Source organism: Megalops cyprinoides, chromosome 13, assembly GCF_013368585.1.
Source record: "Megalops cyprinoides isolate fMegCyp1 chromosome 13, fMegCyp1.pri, whole genome shotgun sequence".
Classification (NCBI taxonomy): Eukaryota; Metazoa; Chordata; class Actinopteri; order Elopiformes; family Megalopidae; genus Megalops; species Megalops cyprinoides.
In genome coordinates this window covers 785,001-786,070 of record NC_050595.1, presented here as the reverse complement: position 1 = coordinate 786,070, position 1,070 = coordinate 785,001, and positions in this window count along the sequence as shown.

Genomic DNA, 1,070 nt, shown 5'->3' with positions numbered 1-1,070 from the left:
CTCACTGTGTTGTTGAAATACTTTTTCCGCGGGCACGACGCTCTCAGCTGACGGGCGCGCGCTTCTCGGAGACGTGGACACACGAACGCGCTCCGTGTCTTAGCAACCACCCGACCAAGACAAGCAGCTGCAACATTTAATACGTTTTACCACGTAGCAACTATGTAACATATTTGTCTTGATGTCAACGTTAAGCATTATTTTATTCGACATCTAACAATAAAAATAAATGTTTCAATCGTGGATATCTAAAACTGAATTCCGAGTATCTGCAATAAAATGATTCTCAGTTTAATTGTAGACAGGCCTAAAATGGTTTAAATATTAAAATCACTTGGCATATTCATTACCACTGTGCGTGGTGATCAGCACTGTGTTTTTTCTAAACAATAAATAATTTTTAAAGAATAGTTTTAAATTATTTAAAAAAAAGATTTAAAAAATGTAGATAGATATCTATATTTCATTTTCATTTGGTCAGTAGATATAATTTAATAACAGACATATACAATAGACGTTAATAATAGACATTTGGAATAAAATGGTGGATATCATGCTAAGGTTTTCAGCGCAATTCAATGATCTATAGTCATTTGGATAGATCAGACTATTCATAGACATAACGTAAAGATAGGGGTTTTGGAATAATTAGCCAAGTATCACGACTGTATGTGATATTCAGGGATTGTGTAAGGCTTCCAGGAAGTTTTCAGGTCTGCCAGCTGATCAGTGGAGATTCAATGTAATTGAATATTTGCCATTCAGGATCTATGGCAGCCCTTCCCAGACTGCCTGCCTCTGTGTGTGTAAGAGGTGCTGAATTATTCACCAGCACAGGAGCTCAAACCCTACAGCCTCCCCAGCATCAGCAGCTCCCTGATACCTTCAGCAGGTACTGTTACACAGAGTCACCACAGACACACACGCACGCACACACACACACATGCACAGACACGTGCACACGCGTGTCTGTGCGTGTGTGTGGGGCTGTGTGGGTCTGTGTGGGACTGTGTGCCTGTGGAGATGTGAGTCCAAACAGGACAGAGTGCACACAGGGCCACAGTCAGGTG